At 52.3% G+C, this 18,081-nt stretch overlaps 1 protein-coding gene across 1 annotated transcript in view; it reads right to left on the reverse strand.

The window, feature by feature from the left end:
- Rnf144a (ring finger protein 144A) overlaps positions 1-11,238 on the reverse strand; it is a 100,885-nt gene extending 89,647 nt beyond the window's left edge. Inside the window, exon 1 of the mRNA XM_047523229.1 lies at positions 11,022-11,238. The gene's annotated coding sequence lies outside the window, so the exon portion shown is untranslated. The remainder of the gene's footprint in view (positions 1-11,021) is intronic.
- Between the last annotated feature and the right edge of the window lie 6,843 nt (positions 11,239-18,081).

Raw genomic sequence — 18,081 nt, forward strand, 5'->3', positions numbered from 1 at the left:
AGTGTGTGCAGAGCCTCCTGCAAAATTTAAAACATGGAGCGTAAAGAGTCACTATGCTGTGATTTAGGGAGTATTGACATTTTCAGTACCTATTCAGTACAGGGAAAGTTTGTTCCCTGAATACCTTCAATCTGCAGCTGGCTGAATCTATGGATACAGAGGCCAACAGTAAAACCACAATAAAAGAATCAAAAACAGAAAAAATGTCAGAATCCCTGTGAGTTATGATTCTTTTCCTCGGCTTATTTTCCATGTCTGTAAATCATATTGCACATACAATACTGTCTCACGATTATTTTCACTTAACAATATATCATGAACATTTTCCCATGGCTAAAATATCCAAAAACCTTATCTAATTAGAGCATGCAATTTACTTAACCATATTTAGATGTCTTCCATTTGGGGTTATTATTTTCAAAAACAACATGCTAAGACAAGCATCTGAGAGTCTTTTTCTCCACACTTAGCAGTATTTCCTGGAGCTGGACTGTCCAAAGAGCAGCTGCATAAGGGAGTAGAGCCTCTGCAGAGGAAGAAAATGTGCCCCTGGAGCCACCCCTTCTCCAGCTCAGATCCAGAATTCACTGCTCCTGCCCGCCAGCAGAATTCACACTACCTCCTTCCTGCCGCAGGGCCTCCTTCCTCCTGGAGAAAAAGCTCCTTTCAGCTAATTTCTCTTTGAAAAAAAATTCTGTAAAAAATCATTTCATGTTTCCCAAGAAAACCTTCATCTTATCTTCCAAGGTATTTATCATCACATAATGGAAGAGACATTGCAAGTAGGCTGGTGTGGCTAACGTACACAGTCAACGGAGAGAAGTCAAAGTACTTTAAAGTCACACAAACTAGAGTGTGTGACCTTCCAAATGATTATTTTTATTAGCAGCACGTTTGGGGTCAGTTTGCAGAGGTGACCAATTTTGAACACATAAACCTCCAGACAAGATCTTAATTTCTTTTATAAATGTATATAATAATATATATGTAATAAATAACATATACTATGTATAATTCTATATATAATATATAATACATATATATAAGTAGATACATATATACACACATGCAAACATATATTTATGTATATGTTTTATATATATGTGTATATATATATAAAATTTTGTTAACAGTTCAACACACTGAAAGTATACCGGGTCCTGTGCTGGAAATTCACAAGTGAGATACACACAGCCCTCTGCTCCACGCCCCCCAGCAGATCTGGGACTGAGAGACCTCATTCTCCGTCATCTCCATCATGGAGGATTGCTAGAAGACGGTGCTCCACCCTGGGATGTGCCCTGTTTCCAGGTCTAACCTTTAGGCCAAACTTAAAAATCACCCTCATTTCAGGCTGAACATAATTTCTAATTGTGCTCTGAGTTTCAAGCGGCGCCATGACAGATTTTGCTGACATAGTACAACAGATGCATCCACATCAACGCTGGGGAGTTCTTCAGTACTCTGAAGCTAACGCTGACTTCCAGGTTTTCAAGACATTCCGCTTGGCAAAGCTCACCAGCCTCTGGCACTGTGCCTGTCCTGACCTGACCAGGGAGTAAAGGGGGCTCACTTCCTGCCCTGTCCTCCCCACAATGCCAAAGCCGGCCAGGGAGGTGAGGAAGCCTACAGGGGCCACACCGCCTTCTGGAAGAGGCACACGGAGGATGAGCCAGGATTTAACCACGGAGCCAGGAAAGGCCGAGGACAGCAATGACAGCAGGGAGCCTGCAACAGGACCACGGTGTGTCAGGTGACAGCAGCAAGAAGGCCAGCCACGGAGAACAGGCCAAGGAGAGACACTTGGAAGATGCAGGAAAAATGCCAGAACACCACAGGAAGCGCAGACACCCCAGAAAGGAGGCCAGCAGCGGGCGGAGGTTAGTGGAGGACAGTGGGACCGGGTGAGGGGCTGGCGGGGCAGCGGAGTTTGTTATTCAAGGTGCACCTGCTTGGGCTGGGGAGGACACAGGGGTGGAAGGTTCCTCTCCAGTCATCGACGCTGGGCACGGAGGATGTGCAGGACCCAGACGTGCCACAGCACGCCCACTTGAGGTGGGCCTTCACCCGGAGAGCCACACCTCCAAGGCGCAGAGCAGCAGCACTCGGGTCCAGGCAAGCAACGTGAGCTGGATATGTGATTTTGAATTTTCTGGTAGCCACAGTAGAAAAGCAGAGAGAAATGGAGCAATGTATTTCAATATTTTATTTACCCAAACATAATCAAAATTTACTACCTTAATGTATGAACTGCATAAAATTATGTGTAACCTTACATTCTGGTTTTTGTGCTAGATCTTTGACACCCGCTGACAGCACAGCTCAGCTGGGATCAGCAGAGGTCCAGGCGCAGAGGCTTGTGGACCAGCAGCTCCATGCTGGATGGGCCAGCTCCTGGACAGGCTGCGTTTCCCCCCACTGGTCTGCACTCAGTGTCTCCTGCTGCACAGGAAGAAGTCCTTCCCTCTAGGAAAACAGCCTTCCTCTGCCAGACAGCAGGCTGCACCAGAGGTCTCCATCAGTGGCCAAGGAAGCACAGCTGAGCTGCCCTTCTGGGGAAGCTGGACCCACTGCACATGGCCAGGGACAGAGAGAAAACAAGGTCACTGTCAAGCAAGCCGAGCTAAGGGCCAAGGGGGAACGAGCCCCAGGAGTGATTAAGGTATCAGCAGATAAGAGACACTCAGGCAGCGGCCAATCCACACGCAGGAACCCCTCGGTCATCTCACAAGGAACTGAAGCTGAGGCCTGAGCCTGTCACTCACGCAGGACCCTCCACAGCACAGCACCTGGCCGAGGCGGGCTCAGGGAGAAGCCCTGCACCTGCCACGTCTCACAGAGAGATGGTCACCGCACCAGAGAGGAGGGCTTCCAGGGTCTTCCCTCTGGTGGTTGTTCCTAGAGCAAAGCTGGAAGGTGCAAAATCCCACCATTTCAGGAGACGAGACCTTGCCCTGCAGACCACAGAACGCCAGGGCCACCTTGTTCCAGAAAAGCTTCCCCAGCCCTCCGCCCTTCTCTCCTCTCCACCCTCTCTCTCATCCTCAACCTGCCCTTGAATCTCCAGGACCAAGTAGTTCTGGTCAAATGAATAAAAGTAAATCAAATGACCATAGAGTTGAATAATACGCGAACATTCTCACAAATGGAAGTGACTCCTCCTGCATTCAAACACCTCTGAAGGGAGGAAACGTGGACTGGTCAGCAGCTCCTCGTGGAGCACCTGTTGGGCACAGTGCTGCTGGAGTCACAGAAGTGCGGGGCCCTGCCTCGGCTCACGGCAGTGGTCCCACAACACCAAGGCCACCTAGCTACATGCACAACAACACAGACCCCGTCCCAGGTAGATTCTTGCTGTTCCAGGAAGAGCAGGAGGGGAAAGCTGGCCTGAGAGCCATCCTTCAGTGCTCAGGGACGGCCTCCCCTGCAGGCTCTCCCTCCCGCCCTCCCTGCCAGTTTTGGGAAAGACCTTTCTCTCCCTGAAGGAGAGGGGCAGGAATCATGGCCACCAACTGCCCCACCTCTCTGGCACCAGATACACAGATGTAAACTCGCATCTGAGGCAAGCCATGTTGGACCACGGGTGACCAGCAGGAAGTGAAAGGATGCTGAGGCCAGGCGGGCAGAAAGAGGAGAGCGTGGTCCTCAGAGGCGCCACGGAGCAGCTGCACCAGCCGCAGACGCCTCCCTGCAACACCGTTTCACTAAGGACACAGACATCTGCCGGTTCAGGTCCTCGTTAACAGGTATGCTGCCACGCGCAGACTAACACACACTCGCGAACACACAGCTGGCATGCGGGTGTGCACGTACATATTTATATGTTCACTGAATCGTCTCCCAGAAGACACGCTGGACTCCTGAGCCCCGGCAGTGTGACTGTGCATCACAGGGTCTTTGCAGATGCGATCATGTCCATGTGACCACAATAGGGTGAGCAGTACTCCAAAATGACTGGTGTGCTTACAAGAAGAGAAGCCAGAGAGGCAGAGACAGAGGGGCAGCCTGGGACTGGCAGGTCACACCTGCCTGGGTTCTGGACCGTGAACCTGTCTTTCACCTGTGGCTCGCTCACACCACATTCTGACTTTCCTGCCTGCTTTTGTCCCAGGATGAAAAGGAAATCCCACACTCACATCTGGCCACTTCTGCCTTGTGTATGGCGACAGAGGAATGTAAGGGAGGGGTCCAAGAGCAGCATCAGCAGAAAGGAGAGACACACAGAAGCAGGTGGTTCGCAGGGGCCCACAAATTGATGCGATCAAAAAATTCAGTTTCCTATCACATCTGGCCCCATGCACCACCCTGCTGGCCTCCTGTGACCAGACTGGCTCAGAGCTCAGGGCCGTGACAAATGCTCCCTGGAGACAGGTAGAAGAAATGGTGACCTAAGGGCACAGAGAGCCAGCTCTTCCCATTGGTCCCCAGGGTCCATGAGTATCCAAACCAGCCAAGTGATTAAGAGGAAATATACACTGCTGAGTCAACAAGTGTCCCATCCTGGGCACCGACTCGGGCATCTTCTGGAAGCTCTATCCATTCCATTGCCCTACACTGTTGGGCAGCAGGGCTCACAGTACCAAGAGGCACCACGTGACATGCAGGGCAATCAAGAAAAAGCAACCAACAGGACCAGTTGCTTCTTTGTGTCCTCCGTGACACCAGGGGAGCAGGTCCTGCGGGCCTCTGCAAGCGTGCACTCTTGCCAACGCGAAGTTCCCTGGGGCACACCCTGTAGCACGCTGTGAGCGCACAAGTGCTCCGCCACCAAGGAGAACACAGTGGCTCGGAAGACGGACTCCAGGACAGAGACCACCCGAGTACCATGGATGGCTCCACACACACCTCAGTCATGGTGTGGCTGCTAGCAGCCCTTGGACTCCTCGTGGAGAGCCCCGGGGACATCCTGCCCTCCTACCGTACCGGGCAAACAGGCCTGTAAGAAACGGCCGCCATGTATTAGTGAAAGCACCCCAGCTTTCCTGAGAAAGCGCCCACCGTGATGGTCACCGGCGCTGCGAGGCTGGGGTTCGCGGCATCCTTGGGAGCACGCCCTCACTCACACCGCCGCTGCTGCCCAAGCGCCCACTTCTCCGCCTCCCACCTCTTCAGAGCCCAGCCCGCAGGCCCCAGCAGCCCCTTCCAAGCCTGGCTTCTCCTCCCACGAGTGTGGACGAGAGCAGCTGGTTCCAGTGCTGACCTAACGCAGTCAGCTCTTTACCACACTCCCTCTGCAAGACCACGACATCCCAAGGTCGGGACCACACCTCCTGCCTCAAGTGCATGACAGGAGGCCACAGGCGCAGGAGCCCAGCAACAAGCCCTCAGAGGCTCGCCTTGGTTGCACAGGCGCTGGACTGGCTGCTGTCTGCACAGCCAGGCTACCAACCGCAGTACCCAGGGGCTTCCCTCCACTCTCTAGGCCTCCAGGGCTGCTCGCTCTGGAACCAAGCCTGTGTCCACACCTGACTTCACACAGTCCTGCAGGGCACTGCTCTGTGACCTGACCTCCATAGATAGTGTGCTAACAGTGCACTCTGCTCACACTGAACCTCAACTCTGTTCCTTTCCATCGACCCCGGGGCCCACCCCGGAACCAGGCTGCTCTGGTGTCCTCAACCACTTAACAAAAATTTATTCAGAAGGAGCAGGATAGGCGCCCGGGGAAGGCCAGAATGAATACGTTCCTACCACTGCAGAGCTCGAAATTCACTAGAGGAACTAAGAGTTACATAAATCACTGAAATCACATTACATAAAGCAATTATAGGTCCTAAAAAATAAAAAAAAAAGTTGCTATGGAAGTACCCGGGGGAGAAAATCCTGCTTGAGGAAAAGAGATCGCAGCAGCTCAGGGCAGCGGGAGAGCCGAGCCCTCTGAGCCTGTCCATTTCCTCTCTGTGGTTCCACATGCTGTTCTGTAAAGGCCAGCACAGAGGAGTGGCTCTCCACAGTCCTCCACCTCAGTGACTCTCAGGAGAGGGGCCCTGCAGGCACCCACGTGGTGATTTTCAGGAGTGAGCTGCACTGTCACCCATGTGGTTATTTTCTTGGGAGTGGATCTCCACACTGGCCCACATTCCATGGCTATAAAGAACAGGGTGACATCTGTGTGGGGCCTTCAAGCGTTGCTGACAGAGGATGGTCCAGCTGGTGTCTGTTGCGAGACTGGCCCTGCACAGCCAGGCTGGGGCAAAGTGTAAGGAATCCTGGGCTTGCCTCTGAGGGTCCCTCAGGCTCTTAACAGGACACGGGAGCTGCTGGAGCTATGGACTTGGGGTGAGCAGAGGGAAGCAGACAGAACACCAGGAACACCAGCTGGACCAACAGGCAGCATCCAATTTAAAAATACCCGCATGGACTCGGGCCGCACGCACACCTGTATAAGAAGAAGTCCGCGCTTGAGGAAAGAGAGGCTGAGCTCTGTGTATTTTTAAAGGGGACGCTTCCCACCACTGCAGCTGAGGGGCACAGGAAGACTGCAACCTCTGATAGCAGGCTCTCCTCCTTCAGGGGCTGTGGCAGACCTCCCTGGGACAGGCGTGGTCGGGCTAGCAAGGGGTGCAGGAACCTGAAGTGCCACCTGGAACATGCACACCCCCAGACTAGGATGCAGATAAAGTCAAGACAATGGGATCCCTAGCCAGGTAAAACATCCAGACTCTGAGGTGCACTGAGAAGGCCAGGTTTCTTGACTTTCTGCACAGCTCGCAGGGGTCAGGGTACATGTGAGAAACATTCTAGTTTGATGTCTCTACATTTTCCCTCCCCACCAGGTGACCCTACCAAACCACCCATCCAACATCCAGCATGCCCTGGTCCATAGAACTGCTGAAACCCAGCTCTCTGGAAGCCTAAAAAGTTCTCCCAACAGCTTTTGGGAGAGGCATGTACATTCCTAGGTCAGACAAATACCTGCTCAATGACCCAGCTGAGTCAACGGTCACCACGCACTTTCTGAACCTGGATGTCCCCCCTTTGCTCCACAGGTATCTGTCTGCAGAGCTATGCTGGCCCAAAGCTTGCACCTGGGCTAGCTCCCAGCTCCATAGTTCCCAGCTCTTAGCCTGAGGCCTGGAAAGGTCCCCCAGTCATCATGAGCCACTCTTAATAGGACAGCCTGCCCCTGAACTCTAAGGGCAAAGGTGTTACAGGTGGCTGCCCATTATCTCCCCGAGTTCTCCTCCACCAACCTGAACTGGAGGGACAGGAAGGGAAATGTGGGCAACACTTCCAGGGAGCTCCAAAACACCACGGAAGGGAAAACACCTTGATGGGAACTTTCAGAAGACACCACAATGAAGGCAGCAGGGCTAGAGGGACTCAGACTGAACATTCTCCAAGGCAGCTGGCCACCCTGGAACAGGCCAACATCAACCAACAGGTAAGCTCAGCCCTCTGTGCTGTTTCTATGTTCCCTAACCACCCCAGGCTGTTTCCTGCCACTTTCAGTCCTCGAGTTTGACCTTGACCCTCCAATTTATCTGGCTAACTCCAATTCATCCTACAAGTCCCAGCAAGCAGGCTCCTCACCATGCCAGTCAAGCAGGTGTCTTCCCGTGGGCCCCTCTGCACTCTGTGCACCTCCACGCTGCCCTGACCTTGCTGCTGAAGTAACCTGTTAATGGTTCTGCTTCCACTCTCCAGACAGGAGCATCCTTAAGGTCAAAGCATCTATCATTTTCTGCAGGCCTCTGAGTTCAAACTCAGGCTTCAGTGTTTACCAAGCAAGAGTGAGACCTCGGGCAACGTCTCTGCTCCAGGCTTCGCTGTCCTCTGGCTGCTGAACAGGAGGGACACGCAACTGCGCAGTGGGACTGGACGGTGAGAGCTGCTCCTGAGTCCAGGCAACGCAAGGATGTGCGGGGCCTGGTGCAGTCAGTGCGTGATGAATATTAAGTCTGTCTCCTCTCAATCCAGGGTCAAGCACACAGGAGATGATACACGCTGGTTGCCAGGCTTCCTCTGGCCCTCAAGGAACTGAGTGTTCCTGCTAACACTGCATCCAGCTTGTAACTTGCTCCCCAGAGAAAGCCCTTCTCCCAATCCCACAGAACAGCCAGGAAGAACATTCCAATTCAGACTATAGAGTCACGGAAGGAAAGAAGATGGAGACTCCTCCGCCTGCCTTAAAGCCCTGTTTCTAATCATATGACCTTGGAGAAAAGCCACCCTTATGAAAGTTAAAAGACTTTTTTTCTTACAAGAATTCTTACAAATGCTTGCATATGGCGAGTTGCCCTGAAATATTGGTCCTCCTCGAAAATACCACTGAACCAGCACATTTTTATTTCTAACTCTAGAAAAACATTTAGGCCAACATGTCAATGTTTTTCTGAAGAAATTGGGGTCCTCCCAGGGAGGGAAAGACACTTGCCCAAGGTCAGACAGCTGGGTCAGAAAGTCCTGGAGCCCCAGTGTCCCGCAGGTATGTTAACCCTTGCTCCATTTAATTTCTCCATCTAATTAAGAAAAGGTACTCATGTGGACCAGCTAGACTGGCTCTGGAAGGATCCCCTCGAATGACTAGTTCTTGGATCTCAAAGGTAGAAAAGAACCCAGAGGACACAAGGACAATCTCTCTCAGAACACTCTCTACTCCACCCACAATCTCCAGGCAGTCTCTGATAACCATACCCCAGGAAATTAGGGTGTCAAATGCCCTGGCAAGATCTGAGGCTCAATATCCCCAAGAGGTTTCACAGCACCAGGTTCCCCAGGGAGCAAACATACCCCAGCCGCTGCAAGAGCAGAGGGAGAGAAAAGACCAGGCCAGACAGACCCACCACAGCCCCATGTGCCCAGGGCTGCCTGCTCTCTCTCTGCTCTGCTTCCTCCTGGTCACAGTGGGGGCTGAGCTAGCAGGTCTGCAAGGTCCTACCTACTTCTGTGACTCTCAGTGGTAGAGGGAGGCATCCTCCCAGTAGGGAGGAGAAAGTTGAACAAAAGAAGGCTGCAAAGCCAAACTGGAACCACAGTGGGAAAAACAACTTCACAGTTCTGGCATCTGCCAGGCTGGCAGGGACGCTGGCTGACTGCAAACCTCTGCCGCTCAGGCGAAGAGTGTGTGAGGGCCTTTCAAAGTCCCAGGCCACACTAAATCCCCAAGAGAAGTTCTGCAGTCTAGGAACGGTCTGGAAACAGGGATTACAAGCTAGTAAACCAAGGGCACTGGAATATGCTTATAAAACACATCTGTCAGGGCTCTTGCGTTTCCAAACCCCCCATGGATTGCAATATTCATCTGAGCTTGCCCTTCAATAGTTCCCTTGCAGGGAGGGGTACCAACATCAGAATTAGGGCATCTTTAAAAGCACAAACTACAGAACTCAAATTGTGCTGATTCTGAAAATTCTCCATTCCATTCAAACTGGACTGTGTACACCCATCTTCTCAAATGGACCCCACTCCATGTGGACTCTGTCAAGTACTATAGGTGGAAGGCCACACCCAGTCAGAGTGTCTCTCAGGTCCACAAAGGGCAGCCTGAGCTCCCAACCCACTGCAGTAACCACTCTCCTCCAAAATCGTCAATGGCTCCCACCACCACAGAGTCAAGCCCAAAGCTTGGCCTGGAATTCAAAAACTTCAGGATTTGTCTCCAGTGGATCTCTCCAGTCATATTTCTTTTGCACTCTTTAAAGACTAATAAAAATAAAACTGTGGAAGGCACTAGAAAAGTACACAGCCCTGGATCCGAAACACACTATAGGAGAGGACAAAATAAGTAAGTCTCTGGTCTCCTTTGGGGTCACTGGGAGAGGTCAGGCACACACGTGCATCTGTAAGGCATTTCCCTCCCAAGGGACCCTTCCCACCATCTTCACCCTACCCACCTCAACCCCAAGAGCCCTCCCTCACATGGCCCTGTCCCTGCTCTCCTTTCCTCTCCCTTCTAAGGACTGCCACAGCTCCCAGGGTGCCCAGACCACCTGCCCTCTGCCTGGCAAGTTATCAACACACTGTGACTGCTCTCGCCCTGCCGCATGCTATGGGACCAGCGCTTATTCCATCTCCCAGGCCGCACTCCAGGAAAAAACTGTCCAATAGACGATGTCAGGTCTCCTTCCAGTGTTGGGTCTGGCCGCTCCCCACCGAGGGCAGGAGGGATCCCTCTCTGATGCTTCCTTGGGGTCTTATCTAACTCTCCTCTGACCCTGCACAAGGCTGGGGACAGCATTTCAACGAGCACCACCCCTACCCTGAAACAAAAAGGGGAGAACAAAGTTTTGGAGATAACACCCTAACACACGCCTGTGAAGATCACTCGGTAAAAGAAGTCATTCGTTCCTCTAGGAACAAGAAGCCTCCAGTTCGCACAAGCAACCAAATCGGATGGTGCGGGTGACCAGGGAATAATGCGGAGGGCGGAGTGGGACAGACCTGCAGGGAACTTCTCCGCCGAGCGGGGCGTCCCTGCCACCAGGGAAGGCGGAGGGGGCGGGCAGGGAGGACAGGCGGCGGTGTCACGGGGAAAAGCAGGCAGTGGGTAGGCGGGGTTGCCGAGAGCCGCGACACCGAACCTGGGTGTGCACCGCGGGGGACGCGCGACGCCCGCCGCCCTGGGCCGGACCTGCCCTTGGGCGCCACGGGCCGCTCCTGGAGTGCTCGCCCGGTCCAGGACCCCGTGGCTGGCCGAGCCCGACCCCGAGCCCGACCCCGGGCCCGCGGGTCCTGGCCCGGAGCGCCCGGGTGCAGCGATGCAGACCCGCACCCCGCTGGGCTGGAGGCGGCGCCCGGGGCGCGAGGTTTCGAAACTGGCCACGGGGTCCAGGGCACAGGCGCCATCCCGATCGGGCCACAGAGGGCAGGGCGAGTGCCCTCGGCCCGAAACCGGCCGGTCCCCAGCCCAGGCCGCCGCTGCTCTACCCTGCCCCGCCGCGACCCGAACGCCCGGCAGGACCCGCTGGACCTTCTCGACCGCGAACCCTGAGGCCGACTCCGCAGAGCCGCGTCCCGCCTTCCCCGCGCCGCGGCCGGCTCCAGTGATGCCGACACAAAGGGACGCGCGCGTCACCTACCTGGTCCCGCGCGGCCCGGGCTCCTGCACCGCTGTGGCGCGCGGCTCCGACGGCTCCGCCCGAAACCGGCGGCGGGGCGCCGATGCCCACTGTCCGCGCCTCCGTGCCCGCGCCGCCCGCCGGCCCGCACAGCAGCCGCCCTTTATTTCTTCCCCGCCCTCGGCCCGGAGAGCAGCCCGCGCGGGGAGCGGCGGCCGGCGGGGGCGCGAGCGCGCACACAGCGAGGGCGCGCGGAGACCCGGCCGGGCCCGCCCGCCAGCGCCCCCTGCCGCCCTGCCGCGCCCGGGGCCAGGCTCCCCGCCCCAAGCCCTGTGAAAGTGCCCTGGTCAACCCAAGAATGATGGCCGCCTGGTTGCAACCCCCCGGGGGAACAAATATCAGCAAAGAGGAAAGAAATGGGTGACCCACCCTACCGCTCCCAACCAGGTGCTAGAGGGAGCCTTGTGCGGAGCAGCTGGGGCCCTGGGGTTAAGTACTGCTGGCCACAGGCCAGACCAACGGGAGCAAGGCCCTGGGCTTCTCAGAACCTCAGTTTGGTGGTCTGTTGTGGCAACCGAACAAGAATCATTATTTTCACCCTACTACCTGGCCGTGTTCAGGGACGGAGAGGGCAACCTGCTGACCAGGCAGGCTGTGACTACCCGGGATGCAGGCATAGCTGTTCGTTTCTTAAGATTTCTGGGTCTTTAGGATCTAGGATCTGTCACAGAACGTGGAATTCCTAAGTAGTCTTCTTACCACTCCCTCTAGACGCTAAATTATGTCAGACATGCATATAAGAAGGAAACCCACCCATGTGCATGAAATATACAATGCAGAATCTTCTCTAGGAGTATTAAAAAAAGAAAAAGAAAAAGAAAGAAACCCTACTGCAGTATCTTCCTTCTTTGATATCATGCCCCCACCCTTCCTGGTCTGAATTCAAGCTCTACCACCACTAACCAGACCTGAAGCAGGTTACTCAACTGCTCTGTGATTCCATTTTCTTATCTGGAAAGTGCAGGTGGCAATATTATGCATGTCATAGAGTTCCTGGGAGGGATTAAATAAGTCAAGTAACTTTACTGGCAAACTGAGACTCCACAGTCTTTAATTACTGTTCATCTCATTTCTCCCAAGATTTGAAGCAGAAGGTTTTTAACTGTCTTGAAGCTCTGCATAATTTGTCTTCCTCTGCTACATTCACAGCTTTATCCCCACCCCCACCCTCCAAATCAGTCTCATCTGCATTGAGAAGTTTTCTGTTAAATAAGAACAAGTACTTGCCTTCTGATGCTTCCGTTTCAGTCAAATTCTTTGTAGAAATGTCATTATTTAAGAAAAGTGCACAATGTGAAGAATTCTAACAACAGCACTTTGTTACTCCAACCTCTGTCCAGAAGATGAAAACTGTTTTGGCTGATGGCCTGAGTTTGTAGGGAAATACATTCATCCCTCATGTAGCCAGGCAGGGTTGCGGGGAGTCCTGAAATGAGGACTACTTATGAATGAATGACTAGAAGGCAGGGGTGCCTGCTAGTGCACAAGGAACGGAAGTTGTGCAGGGTACTTGCGGGTAAAGCAGTCTGTTGAGATGCAGACTGCCCTGCAACACACAGAGTTATAGGAGTCAGGTTGGGGGGACTGCTAACGGACATGCGGGCTGGGTGCAAAGCCACACCCTCACCCAGCTGAGACTAAGTGCTCATGTGGTGGTGTGTGATTTCACCCCATGCTGCACGTGCCTCTGCTAATGCCATCACCGCTGGGCGATGCGGAGAAAGACGGCACCTTGGCAGTGAAAGCACATTGGCAGCAGGCTGCAGAATGCACCCCTGGTGTGATTTTCTCTAGAAGCCTTCCAAGCTCACCATCACCTGCCCTATGCCTGGGTCTCTGAACACAAGTGTTAGTTTATTTCTATGTGGATTATGGCATCTGCCACCTTCGTGTTTGGGGTATTTATTTATGTTCTGATTCTTAGATATTAAGAGTTTTAGCCGGGCATGGTGGTAAATACCTGTAATTGCAGCAACTGGGGTGGCTTAGGCAGGAGGGTTGCAGGTTTAAGTTCAGCCTCAGCAACTGAGTGAGACGCTGTCTCATAATAAGAAAATTTTTTAAATGTCTGTGGATGTGGCTCAGTGGTTAGGCAGTGGTTCAATCCCTTGTGAAAGAAAGAAAGAAAGAAAGAGAGAGAGAGAAAGAAAGAAAGAAAAAGGAAGGAGGGAGGGAGGGAGAGAGGAAGGAGAGTCTAGGGTAGTGGTGTGGTTGTTTTTCCATGAATTTCCCTGCAGTGCTTTGAGCATAATAAGTGCTCAATGAATAATGAGTAAAACTGACTTTTTGGAGCCTCTGAGCAACTGTCCCAGTTCTTATTTGCAATAGAACTCTAAGATCATCCCTATCATTATGGTTGGTCTTCCACCCTTGCGCAGGTCATGAAGTAAGTTATGCTGACCGGGTTTTAAAAGATACCTGTTACCGTTTGGATCTCCAGTGCCCCCAAGGCTCCTGTGCTGCAGGCTTGATCCCCAGCTGATGGTGCATTGGGAAGAGGGGGACCTGGTTGGAGGAAGGAGGTCACTAGGCTTGTTCCCTAGAAGGAAATATTGGGATCTGGGTCCTTTCTCTCTCCTTCTTTGCTTCCTGACCACCACGAGATGAACTGCTGTCCCCCACCACACACCTCTACCATGATGCACTGCCTTGCCACAGACCTAAAAACCTGGACCATGCTACCACAGATGGCTCTCTGAAACCATGAACCACAACAAACCCTGCCTCCTTGTTTATCTCAGGTATTTTGTGACAGCAACAGAAGATGCGCATTTTCTGACACAGTGCCCATTGTTAAGTGTCCCTGCCTGTGGTGATGTGGCTCAGTCACTCACTCACTGAACAAGTAACCTCCTGTGGGCCTTGTGTGTGCAAGAGGAAAGCTGCCCAGAGAATCAGTGCATGCAAAATTGGTCTACAGGGTGGAAAAATGGAAATCCATTTTGAAAATGTTTGTCTAGACACAAAATTGAGGGAAACTCAAGACACACATTCATGGCTTACATTTTAAAAAGCAAAAATAGACAATTTAATTGTGTAAATTTGTAATCACATTCTATAATTAGAGAAAATTCACATGGTTTTGATTTTTTAAATTGTAACATAGATTACATTTCCTGTTTCTAAAGCGTAATAGGAAATACAATGTTAGAGCCCATTCAGACTCTCTTCTTAGGGACACACAGGAATCTGGGGAGGTGGGTGGTGGTGAGAAGGGGGGATGGATGCTCCTGTCCTCAGCCCACCTGTGGCTGCTCATCTACTCAGAAGCAGGTGCATAGCTCCAGGTGGGCAGCACAGCCTCCCAGGGTGATGCTCAGGGACAGGAAGTCCCTGCCCTCTCTGGGCTCCTTGGGAAAGTTTCCCTATGCACATCACCTTCCTCCACTCCCAGACTCCTCCCCTTTCTCCACCTTGACATCAGTGTGTGTCACAGCCACGTAGGACAGGGTGTGGAGACATTCTCTTCAAGCAGCATCAGAAAAACTTAAAGGAGAGAGTACAGCTAGCAGGGCATTTATTCCTCCTGTTGTTTAATGACAACACAGTTACAGACTGAACTGACCCCCTAACAATGTTAGGTTGAAGTTCTGACCTCCAGTAACTCAGAAGGCAAACCCTTTTGAAAACAGAGTTGTTGCAGACCAGGCGATATCAGAGTGGAGGGGGCGCTAAGCCAGTAGGACATGTGTCCTTATGAAAAGAGGAAATGTGGACACAGACACATGCATGGGGTGAACCACAAGAGAACAGGAAGTCAGGCATTGGGGTGAGGCTGCACAAGTCAAGAGGCACCAACAAAGACCAGGGAACCCCCAGAAGCAGGGGAGAGACCTGGAAGAAACAGGTTGTCTCTCAGGTGCTGGGGAGGAGCCAACCCTGCTGAACCTGAGCTCAGACTTGCAGACCCTGGGATGGCCATTGTGTGTCAGCCTGACTGGGCCCTGGGCTGCCCACAGGGCTCTGAAGCATTCTTTGTGGGTGTGCCTCTCAAAGTGTTCCTGGAAGAGTAGCATTGGAACCAATGGACCGAGTCCAGAAGCCACCTACCCATTGTGAACCACCCAAAAGAACATAGAGGCTGGAGGGTCAGCTTGAGCCTGGACATTCATCATCTCCTGCCTCTGACCCCAGAGTTCCTGGTTCTTGGACCTTCAGATTCCAGTTCTTCCTCCAGTGTGTCTGGTGCCACCTACCCCACATCCCATCCTAGATGCCCAGGTGTTTGGCCTCAGACTGGACTTCACCACCAGCTTCCCAGTGTTTCCTGCTTGTAAATGGTAGATCATAGGACTCCTTGGCCTCCATAATCACATGAACTGAGGTATTTGGATGGATAGGTAGGTAGATAGAGTCTTGCATTGATTCTGTCTACTGGAGACCCCTGGCTAACTTACTAACAGCCCTCCAGAACCGTGAGACAATAAATGTCTGTTGTTTAAGCCACCAACTGTTCTAGCCAACTAATGCAGGTACCTGGGAGGTACTCGTGTATGACCACAGCACAGAGAATGAGGCTCATAATAAAAGCAAATGCCATTCAAAGGTGGTAAAATAAGAGATAGTAAATGAAAAGTTTGATATGTCAATAAAACAAAGCCAGTTTTCCCTGCTGTTCTCCCAGGGAGTAAAGATGTGGTCTTCTGAGACGAGCAGAGCACTGTATTTGCCACAGGTAGGACAAGTTCCAGGTATTTAGTAAACGTGCATCAAAGGAAGCAAATGAGTCCTGCCTGCCATGGATATAAATGCCACAGATTCTAGGGGGCATTTAGAACCCCAAAGGGCCAGAGAGCAAATTTTCCAACTCTTGGTGTTTTACACGTGGAGCCCGAGGCCTTCCAAGATCTGCTTCCAGCCAGTGGCATCGTGTGGCGTTCGCTGTGGCTCTTGGCTGATTCATCGATCCTTTCACTTTTTATTACACTGCTTTTCTGTGGCAATCAATAGAATATGGCCCTTGTGGCTTGACAACGTTTCTGAAGGCTTTCACAATTCTGAAGGAATAATTAAATGACATTCAACAGTAGGTAGATTCAGTCGTGGGCAGACATTTAATACTCCCTGAATACCCAGGTGCTTCTCCAGATTCCCACCTGTCTTGCAGTTAGACAGGAGCATGTGAATCGTGTTGTTCCCTGGACTGTGGGCAGAGTTGGCTGCTGGTTGTAGTGGGGAGTAGACCTTCGAGACTCACTGACTGGCTGGACCCCATCGCAGTGACCTAAGACTTCATACTGAGATGGTGGCTCCAAATGAAATTGGCCTTGGTCACTGGGCTGCCCTTGGTAGGACATTTCCCAGGACAACTTAAACCTGCATTTGACAAGCTGTGGAAATTCGAGGACTTGATACTGCAGCACAGTCCAGATTAAACCATCTAACAAGTCCATTGGGGGCTGGTTTTGAGTAGCAATCATTCAGAGGCAGTTGTATCTTTACAAAGAAGTAAGACAGTTCCAGGTAAGTAGAGCGAGTCAGGCAGTCCAGGATGTCAAAGCCCATTTGAGGCAGGGAGCCAAGAACCAGAACAAGACGCGAACCTGGAAGGAATCCAAGCATCAGATAGATTAAAGTAAGTCACACTAAGGAACCCAGGCCGGGTCCCAGCTCAGGGGAATGGAGTGCATTCCGGTAGGATGCTGGCACTTGTAGTATTTCCCTAGAGGTTCAAAGAGTCACAGGGGAGACTAGACTTGGTGTCCCACCACTCACTGGATTTGTTGAGATACACACAGGAGCAGTGGAGGCTGTAGTACCTGTGGAGAACCCCCCATGGAAAGAACTGGGGCGCTGTCCTCCCCAGCTGCTAGAGTGTGGGATGCTTAAGGCTCCTTTGCTGGGAAGCACTCTCTGCCAGAGGAAGTTGCCGCTTCCAGTAGCTGCCGCATGCAGGGTCAGTCTACCCTGCTTGCTTGTCTTGGGACAAGGCGGGGGGCCCTTCCGGCCCTGGAGGTAAGTGTTTCAGCAGGGGACCTAGGGCTCTGCTGCCTTCTCTCCTCTGGAGGCACCATTCAGAGAGCTGCTCCTTGTGGTCAGTCCTGCCTCTGACTGTCTCCCAGGAAACCAAGCTGAGATAACAAGACAGGAGTGGGATCCACTGCAGGAAGATTGCAAAGGGGAGCCATAAAACACGTTCCAGTAGCAGAACCTGTGCCTTGCTCAGATCAGGGGTTTTCTACCTAGATAAGCATGGCAGGAGGGCTGGGCCAAAAGCTGCAGGGTGATGCTACCTGTGAAGGCCAAGTTCTGGGCATGGTGGGAGCAAGGACGGGCCAGGGCTGTGGAGCCCCTTCTGCCCTAAAACTTGTTCCCAGGGCCACTAGAGATTGCTTTGCTTTATTGCTGCTCATTTCTAAGAAATATTTTGGTGTGTGTTCTTACTTAACTTTTATTCTGTTGTGATTGTAAGTGTTCCTAGAAGCTGATTATTCAATCTCCATAAAATGCAGACAAAACATAAATCTCTCTCCACACACCACACCACCACCGCTCCTACCGGCTGCCAACGAGACAGCAGGAACACAGACGCACGCCACGTGCTTCCCACCTGGGTCAGCCTGCGAAGGTCTCCAGTGTTTCAAACTTCGTTTTGGGACTGACCCTGACATGGCCGTGGCTCCTTGAGGTCTTCTGCCCTCTGCCCGTCCTGTGCCCTGGACGCTCGGTCACCTTCTTAGTGTAACACCACGTTCGCCTTCCCCATCAACATGAGCGCAGTGTTAGAGAACGCACCCTCCCTTCTCCTGCCCTCAGTTCACCCCGCGTGGGGAGATGTCCTCGTGCATCTCCCTCAGCTCCTTCTCCCACACCACATCTTTTGGTGAGCACTGTGTTCCTGCTTCTCCCACCACTCAACATCCTAGTTTATGTAGTAGTTTATAGAAGCCTCCTCTTCACTAACTCTGGACCCCTGAGCAAGTCAGGATGTCCTGATGATTTTCACATCACAGGTGCTTACTAAGTGAGGACATTCAGCAAGATAGTCCTCTCCTGTGGCATGTGGTCTAAGATGTCACCC

This window comes from Sciurus carolinensis, chromosome 13, assembly GCF_902686445.1.
Source record: "Sciurus carolinensis chromosome 13, mSciCar1.2, whole genome shotgun sequence".
In the NCBI taxonomy this organism is placed as follows: domain Eukaryota; kingdom Metazoa; phylum Chordata; class Mammalia; order Rodentia; family Sciuridae; genus Sciurus; species Sciurus carolinensis.